This window comes from Camelus dromedarius, chromosome 34 (genome assembly GCF_036321535.1).
Source record: "Camelus dromedarius isolate mCamDro1 chromosome 34, mCamDro1.pat, whole genome shotgun sequence".
Lineage (NCBI taxonomy): Eukaryota > Metazoa > Chordata > Mammalia > Artiodactyla > Camelidae > Camelus > Camelus dromedarius.
Genome location: NC_087469.1, coordinates 5,885,106 through 5,897,896, shown reverse-complemented (window position 1 = coordinate 5,897,896; position 12,791 = coordinate 5,885,106). Strand labels below are relative to the sequence as shown.

At 50.5% G+C, this 12,791-nt stretch overlaps 1 protein-coding gene, 1 long non-coding RNA gene and 1 pseudogene across 7 annotated transcripts in view; 1 reads left to right on the top strand and 2 right to left on the bottom strand.

Moving 5' to 3' along the window:
* Positions 1-1,499, bottom strand: part of ZBTB16 (zinc finger and BTB domain containing 16) — a 183,885-nt gene extending 182,386 nt beyond the window's left edge. Inside the window, exon 1 of one of the 3 annotated variants that reach the window (XM_031443666.2) lies at positions 1,216-1,499. The gene's annotated coding sequence lies outside the window, so the exon portion shown is untranslated. Of the gene's footprint in view, positions 1-849; positions 919-1,215 lie in introns of those variants that run through there. The other 2 variants (XM_010983308.3, XM_031443667.2) reach the window with 2 other exon arrangements.
* Positions 1,500-1,704: 205 nt separating this feature from the next.
* Positions 1,705-6,858, top strand: LOC105091727 (uncharacterized). 4 transcript variants are annotated; one of them, XR_010378907.1, is made up of 3 exons: positions 1,705-2,501; positions 4,744-5,316; positions 5,507-6,858. It is a non-coding gene; the product is annotated as an uncharacterized LOC105091727 (long non-coding RNA). The 4 variants fall into 4 exon arrangements; XR_004133921.2 differs by having other exon boundaries at positions 1,705-1,796; positions 4,744-6,858; XR_004133923.2 differs by having other exon boundaries at positions 1,705-2,487; positions 4,744-6,858.
* A 2,524-nt stretch (positions 6,859-9,382) lies between these two features.
* LOC105091740 (ragulator complex protein LAMTOR1-like) lies at positions 9,383-11,278 on the bottom strand (annotated as a pseudogene).
* Between the last annotated feature and the right edge of the window lie 1,513 nt (positions 11,279-12,791).

Below are 12,791 nucleotides of genomic sequence, written 5' to 3'. Positions count from 1 at the left end.
GGAAGCAACTTTTCCAGGGGGGCCAGAAGGCAAAGAGAGAAGGATCCAGGCTAGGGAGGAGGGAAAGCGAAAGAGACCCGGACGAAAGGCGAGAGTCCGGGCGGGCCGGACGCGAGGGCGAGAGCGGCGAGGAGGCGGACCCTCCCCGCCGCGAAAGGGAAGCACAAAAGCCCGACAGCGAGTTGTGGGAGGAAAGGCGAGAAGGAATCTGGGAGCCCTCCCTCTCCAACCCAGGGCCGTGACCCTCGGGAGCGATGGACAAGGTCCCCGGCCTCGGGCGGGTGGCGCCAGCAGCCGGCGCGCCCGGCCCAGGCACGTTGCGAGCGTCCCAGCAGCGGGGGAGCCAGTCGGTGCCGAGCGCGTCTGTGCGTTCCAGCAGGTCTGCTGGCCAGCGAGATTGTGCGCATTTCGAGCGCGTGCGGGAGTGTTCGAGGGTCTGTGTGAGCGAGCTGCCCGCGCGCCGCGTTGGGAAAGGCATCCCAAACGCATCAGGTGCAGAGCCGAGCACCCACCGTGCGCGGCCGGGAGCGCACAGCGAGCTCCAGCGCCACGGCCGGTCCCGCCGAGAGCCGAGGAGGGCCCGGAGCGCTGGAGACCCTCCCGAGCTCCGCCACGGTGCCCCTCCCCCCCCCAAAACGGGGGGATCAAGTCCAATCAAGAAAAAAGAGCCCACCACGTTTTTCAAAGAAAAAGAAAACCCAAGTGAGTCTCAGTCCTGCTCCCTTCTGCCCCAGATCCACTCCTCCGATCCTCCGATTCTAGCTTTCTAGCCGGCCGGAGAATAAACACAAATAAACCACAGCCCTATCTCGCGCCCGCGCACCGGTCGGCATACATATGAGCACCCACCGGCTCCCGGCTCCTCCGCCGGCCCCTGGTGGTACAAAGCCTCCCGCTCCCCAACCCTCCGCTCGCGCCCTCAGTCCCCGCAGACCGCTCTGCCCCCCACCTCTCACCCCGGCCGTGCCCTGGAGCGGAAGGGTTGGGGAGGCGGCTGCGCCCAAGCTGACAGCCGGGGCTCCCCCTTCTAGCCGATCCCCAACCGCCCGTGGCGACGGCTGCAATAGCAAGAAGGGAACAAGCCGAATAAAATAAGGCACAAGCTCAGCGGCCGACTGGCCGAAGCGAGTGCGCCCCCCAGACCTCTCCAGCCCCGGGGCGCCCCGGCGCGCGGCTATAGCTGGGCGGTGCGCCCCTCCCGGGCCCCCCACTCACCGCTGCCGAGCCGGGCGCCGTGGGGTGGGTGTGCGTGCCTCTTGGGGGTGTGTGCCTGTGTCGGGGAGGGGTGTTGCTGGGGAACTGTTGCTCTCGGTATCACGGCGGCAGCGGCGGCATCGCCCGGCAGTTCGCAGTACCCGCTCTCATCGCCCTCAACTCCTCTCTGCTACGAGGTTAGCAAATCACCACCGGCCGCGGCGCCGCCGCCGCGTCCCACGTCAACACCGAGCCCCCTCCCCTGCGAGGCCCCGGCGCCTCTCCATCTTTAGTGCTGGCGGCCGAGCCCGGCTCCCTGCCCACAGCTGCCCCCCTTCCCTCCCCCCCCCCCGCGTCGTCCCCGGGCTCAGCCCGCCCACCCCCCCCCCCCCGCACTGGCCGAGCCCGCGCGCGCTCCCCGCCCCACCCCTCCCCTTCTCCCCGTCCCCTCCCTTCCCCGCGCGCCGCGCTCCGGGCTTCGCCTGACATCTAGCTGCTGCTGGGGCGCCGGCGGCCGCCGCTCACCGGCCAGGCGGAGAGGAAAGAAGGAGCTCATGGAGAGGAGTGCCAGGGACTCGGAACCCTTAGTGGGGGCAATGGAGGTGAGGGGCGAGGAGCATCCCTCACCTTCAACCCCCGGGTTTTTAATTTCCACTGGACACGGATTTTGGTTTCCCCTGTTGCTCCAGGCGCAGAGTTTTGCCCCCGGCTCCAATGTTAGCCCCGATTCAGTGCTTCTCATCTCGGCTTTCATTTTTCCTCCGGGCTGGGGGTGGCACCCCCTGTACCCCGACATCGGTTTTAGAAGGACGCTTTCCCAGCCCAAGCTCAGGCCTTTTGTGCGTCCGGGCCTTCTGGACATCCAGACTGCGATTAGCCTCCAGGAGCAGAGTTCACTGGCCCTGGAACCAGGTGCCGGAAGGTCCGCAGGACTCTGTCGTCGAGGGGAGACGCCCCATTTTAGCTGTCGCGACCCCTGGAGGCCAAGGTCGAGGCCTGAGAGAAACTTTTCTCCGTCCCAGTCTTGAGCATCCCCTGGGCTTTGCCCCCCAGGGAACCTGGTTGGAAACAGTTACCGAGAACTGCACCCTGTTCAGGGCAAAGTCTTCAGGAGTGAGTGAAAACTTGAAGAAGCTCCAGGCCCCTAAAAGTGTCTCCTTTCAACTGGCCGCTCCACTTTAGAGGGTGGAGTTGAGGTCGGTAACCCTGGGGTAGAGCAACCGGAAGAATGGCGCCTTTGTCCGGGCTGCGGAGCGTCCCTCTTCTCCGCCCTTTCCCTGGAGCTTGGCGAAGGTAGGGGGCAAGAGGTGAGAAACGCTCTTCTGGGCCCAGGCCTTGACTGCCGGCTAAAGTCCGGGAGCGTTGGGGTGAGGGGCGTGGTGGAGAGCGCCCTCATTGGGTCTCTAAACCATCCGCCCTGGGCGTCCTACAGTCTTAGCAACGCGAGGCTTCAGTCACTGAGTCCTGATTCCCCACATTTCAGTCTGTAGTAGCAGGGTGGGTCAAAGATTTTCCGCAGGACTGAGGCATAATCACATCCCGATGCGTGCCTCTGGCACTGCCTCAAACTGAAAGTCAAGCCCTGAGAACTGAAGGGTCATGGAAGGTGGCAGAAGCCAACTAGAGGCAAAAATATGCGTCCAACCTCGTGAGGCCAGTTGGAGTTTATATCAGAACTGATCCGGGTTTACAAGAGCTGCTAATGGGGTAGTCCCGAGGACAGGCAGCTCCATCCCAGCGAGCATGGCCCCTGTCCTACTTGCAGGAGAAGTGCTCAGACCTGCAGGAGTTGGGGGCGAGAAGACCCGTGAGAGGCACACTTGAAAGTGAAGGAGAGGAGCCAGCTGTCCTCTGCTAGCAGTGACTACAGCAACTTATCCAACATGCCTGGGAAAGCCCAGTCCCTGGGTATTCAGTTTGATTAACAATCAAGAGAATCTATAAGACTATTTTTTCCAGCTAAGGTCTATGCAGTCTGTAGGGGGAAAGGGATTTAAAGAAAGTTAACAGAAAAGAACTGGTGTGATAAACAACACGGGTTTACTGTACAGCACAGGGAGCTATATTCAATGTCTTGTAATAACCTATAATAGAAAAGAATCTGAATAAATAACGCATATGTGTAACTGAATCACTTTGCTGCGTACCTGAAACTAACACAGTATTGTAAATCAACAAAAAAGAGAGAAAGAAACGAAGGAAGGAAGGAAGAACTGGTCTCCGAGAGGAGCAAGAGGGGCGAAATGTAAGGCGAGAAGACGGTCCTGGTGCCTCACCAAGAAAATCAAAGAAAGGATCATTGAACTGTTGAGCTTCTGCCTAGATGGTACCTACTGAAAGTTGCTGCCTCGCTGTCCGCATCCACCTACCAGCCCCTCCTGAGTGTGTGAGCAGAAGCAGCACACAATTAACCCCTGATCTAATCTCCTATTAATCCTCAAATCAGAGAAAGAGAGCCTCTCTGGAAACAATGGGAGAGAAAGAACAGTCCCTCCCTGGCCCCGACTCCCCCACCTCCATGCCATGTTCACGCTATGTGAAAATCTCCCTTGCTTCATAAACTTGGCCCATTAAAAAGCCCAGCCCTTGTTAGTAAGTGTTAAAGAGAGATTAATGCCCGAATTTAAGAGGTGGAGAAGGTAACAAAAAGGAGGAAGGCAGGCGAGGCTATGGGCTGAGTGCCAGCATTGGGCTCCAAGCATTTCCACTTAGCACTGAAGGCTGGCTGCACAGCACTTTGATAAGGTTTACTGGGCCCAGATAAAGCGGCAGCAGCTCCCCCACCAAAACTGGCACCATTTATAGCCAAAGCTATGTCCCTGGGTCCCCAGAAGGCTGATGAGAATCCCCAGTTCAGGGATTTCATATGGCAGCACCTAAAAACAAGCAAGATGGAAAACTACAGCAGAAAACTCCCTCTCTCTCCTTCTCTCTCTCTCTCTTTCTCTCTCCCTTTCCTTCTCTCTCATGTTCATGCATTTGTAGTATTTTTTTTTTACTGTTTTTCTGGAGGGGTGTGGTAAAAGAAGCTGCGACGTCAGCTTTGACAGGCTGGGGAGGTCATGCTGGAGACAGAGGAATAGACGAGCTGACCTTTGGGTGGAATTCCATTGCTAAATCTCATTCTCTCGTCTCCTCCTTTACTCATATACCTCCCGCTGGTAGCAGCTCTTCAGAGCTCAGTCTGTGGGAGAGGATGTGAGGTCCAAGCGATCTTACAGTAAGGAGACAGTGGGAATGATACCTCATTCTGAGCACTGATTGTCAAATTTAATACATTACCTCTATTGTTTTATCTAATCCTCATAACAACTCAAATAATGCAGGAATGATCATTTCCCCCGTTTCTGTGGATGAGAAACCTGGGGCTCACAGAGGTTAAGTGCCTTCCCCAAGACTGTAGAGCTGTTAAATATCAGAGCTGAGACCTTAAATCAGACCATTCCGACTGCAAAGCTCATGACCTTAACTTCTAGATTATACGGCCCTTAGTGAGATGGAAAAATGGAAACAAGGGCTTTGACTTCCCCTTCTCCTCTTACTCCGCAGAGGCCAAGTTCTCTGCAGCAGTCAGTCAAGCTGAGGACCAAAGAGTTCTCCATGGAATCAGGCCATCAGGTAAGCAGACTTAGACGCCCAGCTCTCCGCACTTTCCCCCACTTGTCTTCCTCAAAATCTCAGGCAAAAGTTGAGGAGAGAGTTTTGAACTACAGTAAAACTTCAACTAAACAGGTACCCGGGAGGAAAGTCCTTGTGGTGTTCTGAGTGTTCTGCTTGAGTGTTAGTAAAAAGTTCCAAATCATTTTGTTCCAGCTCCTTCGCTGGAAAACAGTTTTAAAATTTTAAAGTAAACTTTCCTATCATGATAAATAAATCAAGGACTCCTACCTTTGGCGGAGAAGAAGTTACTTTGCGTTTCCCTAAAACCTTGTGATGAATGGAGAATGAAGCATTTTCAAGGACAGATGCAGGCAATGAAGCCCCTGAATAGAAAAATTAAAAAATAGTCTCCCAAAATCGAGAACTCCAGGGTACCACGAAGGATGCACCAGGCTGTCACATGTACTCTCAAGATTCTTACCCCTCTGTGGACTCTTGAGGAGAAGACACAGCAAGCCTACTGTATCCTTTTTGGAGGCAAAGGGTCTTAAGATGCTTCACGGTTATCACTGAGACATCTTCTAGATAGATGCAGAGAATGTCAGAAGCTAAGTAGAGTCAAATCTGCCCTCAGTGCATATGTTGATCATTTTCTTTTTTTTTTTAATTTAGTTTAATTCTTTCATGTCACTTCCTTATATGCCCCTTCCAGATAACGGAGCTGAGAATAATCAGTTGATGTGTGTGTTCTGGTTAGTTGAAGCCCAGAAAGTCAAGGCAGAAGATGACTTCTTTGATTAATACTTGCCGTCTTATCCCCCTGTGGAGACCTGGTTAGTGATGTTTACACCTGGGTCTCTCCTCCAGGTACAAAGTTATGCCCTTCTTCTCCTCTGTAGGGCAGAGAGTGACATTTCAAAGGGAGAAGATGAGAGGTTATTTCTTTTAGCCCCAAAAGCCTTGGGTCACTATGACCCCAAGATCTTCTCCATTGAGGAAGTGAAAGCTTTTCCTCTCTCTCTTCCTCTCATTCCCCCTAGCATATTGCAAATGGTGTTGGGACCTAATGTTGTCAACTCAAATAGCAAATCTGAGTTGTTATTAGTGCAAAGATGCCCTGAGGGGGCAGGCTGTGTGGATGAAATCTGCAATGGATGTACGGGGAAGTGTGTTTATAATTATAATGGGATTTAATGTACACTGGGACCAGATGACGGCAGCCGTTTAAAAAAGAGAGGCTTAATAAGAGAGGAGAGAGGTCCCTTAATGACAGGCAGCAGGGCTCAGGTTATTAGGACGAGGCACAGTGTTTCACGGGGTGTCACAAACCACGTGCCCGGTTTTATGGGGTTCCTGACAAAGCTTTGGGGTAAGACATAGCAACCTTGGCTGTCCGTTCTTGGGCATAATGTTTTAATGTTGTCTCTCACAGGGGCACCTGCTCTTCAGAGAAAGGCGTTTTTTTCCTCCCGTTCAGATACACATCCGGCCCCAGGCCAACACTGAGTAGTTTGGGTGTTCTCTTGAAATCTGATTTGTTCTGAGAAAGACGGCCTTAATTTCAAAACTGAAATTTTGTAACTGTCGAGGGGTGCATATCGTGTGCATAAAACAAAACAGCGTGACTGATGGGAGTCCCACAGTGAATTCCCCGGGTGCCTCGCTGAGAATTAACCCCCAAGTCCTCATCAGAAATAGGGTTTGGTGGTTTTTTGTTTTTTGTTTTTTTCATTTAACACTTTGGTGTTTCAGGTAAGCCAGGAAGAGAGGAAGTATGTAACATTTTCTTACCCTGCTTAACTTTTTAAATAGCTAACTGTTTAACTTTTGAGGTGGTTTAACAGGTTTGAATCCACTGCCGCTGTTTTATAAAAGGAGAGCTGCTGTCATGCACACAACCTGGAAGGGCGTGCGGAGAATGTGCCACACTCCGGAAGTGTCACCTAAAGCACCATGGTCCAGAAATACAACTCACATCCACGTTGCGTTATTCTATATATTTCTCTTGATGTGAGAGGAGTGTATGAAAGCTAGTGTGTTCATCTAATAAAGGCTTCATCCATGGTTACTGTGTTGTGTGTTCCCAAAGCCTGTGACTAGTCTCAGAGTCCTTGCAGTGGAATGTTTCCCTTATCCTGACAAGGAGGAGAGGGCAGGGATAAAATAAGTGAAAACCCGACTTCCAGTCACGTGCTCTGGGAAGCAGTATTTCTGGAGGAGGTACTCTTCAAACAGAAGTGGTATGTCGGGGGCACACAAGCCCCAAGATGAAATGATTTTACTCAGTGACAGGTAATTTCAAGCAATTACGTTTAAATTATTACAGCAAAACAAACGCTGGGGTCCTGTGGAGTGAAATTCAAAATGTGCATGAATTTTTAAGATAAAATGAGTGACTGCCTTGGAGTTATCCCTTGAGAAAAGCTTACTGTCTTTTTCCCATTAGGGCTGAGTGGGTGGAAGACTGGGGGATGCTCTGCGGGTGATGGCTGTTGTGGGCTTTGAGCCAGACTCTTGGACTCAGCCTCCCTTGCCAGGGCAGGTTTGTTTGTCTCTTGGGGAAGGCATTGTTGGATCTTTGATGGAATCCTCTCCACCCCGCCCTCTAATCAGAATTAATTTCTCCCTCCTCCATAAGTCCGTTAGCACTGTTTAAACATTTACCAGCGTTGACCACCATCTGCCTTGTATCTGACTGAGTTATGTGCATTCTGACCACCCCCTCCATTGTGAGTTTCTGGAAGGCTTGGTCTCAGTCTTGTTCAACTTAGCGTCCCCACTTCCAACCCTCAGAGCCAACACACTGTCAAAGGAGGAGGTCTCAATAAATGTCCATGAATGAGCTAATTGCATGCATGAATGAATGAATCAGTGGACATAGTCAGCAAATGTTTTAGGAATTTGGGAGAGGAGGGACCATCCTGCATCCTAACATTTAGAGCAGAATTCTTTGTACCTATGGGGTTTTTACCAGCCTTTGAAAAATCGAAGGGATATTGATAAGGGTGTGGGATAGCTGTTGAATTTAATTGCATACAGCTCCTTAAGAATATAATGGGGTTCTATTTCAGTTTATTTCTCCCTCAGGGGCTAGAACCAAGCTTTTCTCCATATCCTAGGAGCATTAATAAATATTTATTAAATTGTATTGAACTGAAATGAATTGATATGAATTCACAGCACTCATTACTCCCATAATGGCTTTGGACTCCCAATCCCAAATGGCCATTAGTTAACCAGTCCAGAGCTGAGAGGAGGCATCTGATCCCCTGCTAGAGACATCAGTGGGTGTAGGATTCCGACAGAATCCAGAAGTAGCGTATGACACATACGTTAGGCACCAGTACTGACATATTAGCTCTGCTGTTACCACGTGTGGGAGAGACTGGCTAGCTGTTCTCGACATGCCTTCCTGAGCACATCCTGAGGACTGGATTACATTTTCCAGTTTACCTGGCTGCTCCGTACAGGCCGTGTGATTGAGTTCTGGCCAATGGTTGGATTGTGAGCAGAAGTCCATTGTGCCACTGCTGGGTCCAACCCATGAACACTCCCACCTGGAATTCTCCACACCCTTTCCCTTTCTGTGGCTTGACCTCATGAGTTTATAGACACCTTGAGAGCTGAGAGATGAAGATGGAAGCAGCCTGGATCCCTGAATCACAACTCGGAGAGCAGCTACCTGTCTACTGGGAACTCCCACTGTGGACTTTATAGAGACAGGAAACAGACCTTTGATGTCTTGAGTAGGCTTGCAAGTAAAATGCAGGTCATCCAGTTAAATCTGAACTTCAGATAAATCAAGAATATGTTTTAGTATAAATATGTCCCAAATGTTACGCAGAACATAGTTATACTAAAATTATTTGAAATTCAAATTTAAATTGATGTCTTTGTTTTTACTAAATCTGGCCACCCTAGTCTTTAGCTCTTTTATATTCTAGAGTTTGTTTTTTATGGTAGCTAGCATGACCTTAGCTAATATACCTAGTTTCATTTGTCAGAAGCAACAGGACCATGCACATGAGCTGGAACTCCAGCCTGGGTCAAGGGGCTAACCCCAGGTCCTCTTGACAATTAGGTGACACGTAGGGTGGGTGCATTGAGGATGGAGCATCCTAAGTGGGCAGGGCCAAGGGGAAAACCAGGAAAGTTCTCGACAGCTTTTTTTTTTTGGATACACTTCCTTTATTGAGCATAACAAACCAAAGCAAAACCAAAAAACCCCCCAAAAATATAAAAATCCAGGGTGCCAGAAGTACAAATTCAATTCATTCAAATTCAAGCTGGTCCAGACCCTGTCACAAGCCCTCATGAAGTGCACGTGAGCACCAACCTGGGGAGGGGGGACAGGAGTGAGGCCCCCCACAAGCCCCCGAGTGATCACCCTGATGCAGGAACCTCCACCTTCTCAGTGACGATGAAGACCTGCCAGGCCCTGTCCCTTTCACCCACACCCCACCTGCGGCCAGGGCATCGAAGGCCAGTCCCAAATGGTTCTACCCTCCCTTGCTCCGTCCTCACTTGCTCAGGCTTCTAGCCTCAGTCTTCTCCTCCTCCTCCACGTTCTTCAGTTATTAGCAGCAGGTTAGGGTACTGAATACGCCACAGTGAGGGGGCCAGGGTGGGCAGGGTGGAGACGGGGTGAAGAGGGGAGGAGAAGAGCTGTCCAGGCACCCCCTCTCTTCACGGAACCCCAAACCACAACCAGCTCCTCTTCGGTGTTCACACGGATCCGAAAAAGTGCACTGTAGGCGTAAGCAGCTCTCCTGGAGGCCTGCTGCAAGTCAGAGAAGGGGACGGGCTCGCTGGCCGGCACCTGGTGGCAGCTTCCTGCAGGGGGTCCGGCTGCTGCTCAGCACAACCAGGTGGCGGTTGTACTGCCTCGTCTGGTCCATGTACTCAGGCTGCTCCACGCCCTGGGTGTCTGCAGCAGACACGTCGATGATGCTGCGGGCTGTCTGGGTGAGGATGGAGGAGAGCAGCGCCTGCTCATCTGCGCGAGCAGAAGACAGGCCGTGGTGGCTGGGCTCGGCTCCATTGAGGGCTTTGGTGGGGGCGCCACTGGGTTCCAGCTGCGGCTTCCGCTCCTCTTGGTCCTGGTCCGAGTCTGCGTTCTCGCTGCTGGAGCAGCACCCCCTCGACAGCTTCTTGTTCACCCTTCTTCCTGAGTCCACTTTTCTTTAGCTCCCTCTTCCACTGGACTGTCAGCTCCTTGGTGACAAAGATGATGGTGGGGTTTACTTTTGTATGTGCAGTACTTGGCATGTGGTAAAGTTGAGATCTTGTTTGTGGTGGGAAAGCAGCATGCCTGCTGGGGGAGGCAGATGGGAGGGCATCGTAATGTGGACCTCTCCAAGCTTTTGAGGAATAAAAAAAGGACTGGTTGAGAACACTGTTAAGCCACTGATCATGTCGTCCTCCACTTTCTCCTTTGTCCCATAAATCCCCAGGGTAACAAAAAAGCTGAGAACTTGGGCTCTGATTTACTCACACAAGTCTGTGTTCAAAGGCCACCTCCCATTTCCTAGATCCTGGGTGATTTTTGGTCCACTACTTAAACTCTCCGAGCTGCACTGTCCTCACCTGTAAACTGGGGACAATTATGGTGTCCACCTCACTAGAGCTGCTAGGAGGATGCCCAAGGGGTACCTGGCCACAATAAAAGATCCGAAAATGTTAGCTATTATTAGCAATGATGTCTGGTTCTCTCTCCCTCCTGCCTTTGACAAAATGCCTTATTATAAATATTTGGGGTAAGGTGTTGTGAGAAAAAACGTTAAATCTCTTTAAAAGAATGAAGTGGGGGGGAAGGGGGGAGGGTATATAGCTCAGTGTACAGTGTGTACTTAACATGCACAAGGTCCTGGGTTCAATCCCCAGGTCCTCCATTAAAATAAATAAGTATGCAAATAAACCTAATCACTCCCCCTTCCCTAAAATGTAACAACAAAAAAAGTAATAAAAAAATTTTTTTAAAGAATGAAGGGGATATGTGCAAGCACATTTGACGGGTCCTTTATGATTGGATTACCACATTCTGTTGATTCCTACTTTGTGGTTGGCTTTATTCCTTTGATAACCATGTAAGTATAAAAAGCTAAAGCTCTAATCTGTTCTTAGAAACAATGATCATATTTTTTGTAAAGTATGTAATTATATAAAAAATAAAAAATATTTATATATGTCAACTAAAAATATGTGCAGGATACTGTACACATGTATTTACGTGCAATATGATGTATATGTGCAGTCAAACTGTAATAATTCCACCTAATTAAACTGGAAAATGAATTTTAAAAACTAAAAAAAAAGAATGAAGGGGGACCTGTGATTATTGACATAATGGTAGCTGCGTGCATCTGTGTGTAGCCCTGTTCTCCGAGTCTTGTTTCATTTATTCAGCAGAGATGGGGGCAAGCAGGGGAAGGGAGAGCGAGGCAGGGAGCGCAAGGGGGTGGTGTTCATTCTCACCTCGGAGCATGACGTGTTTATCAGCGTGTAGGTCCGCTAAGCGCAGCAGCCTGGTTTCTTTGAGTTAAATAGCGGTCATGCCCAACTGGCTCTCCATGTACCATTACTCCAAGTGATTGAGCCAATTTCTCCCTCTGCCATGAGCTTAAGTTGTAAACCTCTCAGCCAGATAGGGAGGCAGTGATGGGCTGCCTGCTGTGATTATTATTAACCTTTAGGATGGCGCTCACGAGCCCAGGGGGTCTGCGAGAAACCCAGGGTGGGGCAGGTGCGGACCATAGACTCCCACCCACCCACTTCCACCCGGTCTACGCGTGTTGCTCACTTTGGCCTTGGAAAGAGGCTCCAGTCCACCAGCCTGGGGTGAGTCATCGCTTGTGCCGGGGTTGGGGGGAACGGCGGTGAAGTGGTTGGATGTCTTCTGTTGCATTTGGCTGGGGATAGGAAAGGGCATTGTGGGAAAGCTGCGGAAGTCTTGTTCTAGGGGTGCCCTGATATTCACAACTTTTTTTAACAGTCAGAGGCTAAGTTACCCAGCTGTAACCTGCAGAGGCAGTTGCTAGCTAGCTCACCCGGACCATTTCTGTTTAGCATAATTATACTGGAGACCAAGAGTCACAGAGGGCAGCAGGGCTGGAAGACAGTGATAAGCAAGCTGTCTCTCTTCCAGTCCATATTTCTTTCCTTTTCCTTAAAGGGACCTTCTTCCTTGTTAATGAATCATGAATGGGCAGGGATGACAGACCTCTGAATGCCGGCGGCTTGTTTTGCTTTTCTGAACAATTCAGTCTCTGCAGAATCTCTAAGAAGAGAGGAGGCCACACCCGGAGCCTTGGGGTGTTTGCGTGGCTTCTTTGTTACAAATCCAAATGTACCTGTGATCCCTTAAGGGGTGAAATATGTAGTCAAAGAAAATCTAATTCTGCCCTCAGAAGGTTATACTCCAATAACCAAGGCTGGAATCAGAAGGGGCAGGTGGGGGCGGGGGTTGTATAATTGCTTCATTTTTTTTTCCCCAAAATAAAAGGGGGTAGGGAAGGGAGGGGGCATCTAAGTAGACAGGCACCACCCTGAATTTGCTTGTGAGCAAAGATAACAGAGTAACCAAAGAAACCCGAATCTGACCTCTCCATTTCCTCTGATTTTGTTAAGCCCCTTCCCACAGTCTCTTGGAGAGAGGGCCCTGCCAACAGGGTGATAAACTGTAGTTCATGTGGAATGAATGTGATTTAATAGGTTTAAACAGATTAAGTCATGCCTTCGATTTATTTTTGCCATGGCATGGATCGAATACTGCTTGCAGAGTAATCACTAGTAACCCAGGGTGCTGGCCTGCCACACACGTCTTCTCCTTTACTCCCCCAGATAATCCCATGAGGTGGGTACTGTTATTATTCCCATTGTACAGCTAAGGAAACTAAGAGAGAAAAAAAAAAGCAGCCTTCTTTTGGCCACACAGTTAACAAGAGGCGACCAGCTCCCAAACTCCAGGGGCCACACTTGGACCCACTGCCGTGAATTCC